The sequence below is a fragment of the Nicotiana attenuata genome, chromosome 11, assembly GCF_001879085.1.
Source record: "Nicotiana attenuata strain UT chromosome 11, NIATTr2, whole genome shotgun sequence".
Lineage (NCBI taxonomy): Eukaryota > Viridiplantae > Streptophyta > Magnoliopsida > Solanales > Solanaceae > Nicotiana > Nicotiana attenuata.
Window position 1 is genome coordinate 22,986,309 of NC_031999.1, and position 421 is coordinate 22,986,729.

A 421-nucleotide genomic window follows, 5' to 3' on the forward strand; every position below is an offset into this window, starting at 1 on the left:
ATCCGGCTCGATTATAACCAATTGAGTCAAAACTTCAACCCACAATTGGTTCCATCAACCCTAGATCAATTGTTTAGCTACTCATAGCAAAACAAGATAAAACTACAAAGTTGTTCATAATGTGTAATTGCAAGAAATAAAAGGAGATAGAAAACTCTAATGTTTGGTTGATCTTCTCACACTTGTTCTTGCCTCCAAAGTAGTCTAAAAACAAGCTTAAAACTTTCTTGGGCGAGCTTCTTGAGTTTATAAGGGTTTGGAACAAGTTTTCCCCGAGTTACACTTTGGTCCCAAAAGTCTGGGCAATTGCACAGTTCACCGGGGCGGCGGCACGACCGCGGCGCGACCGCAGTGAAGGCCAACTATTCTGCCTGTGTTTTGTGGACTACCGCGGTCCCACTGCGGTCGCGGTGGATTTCAC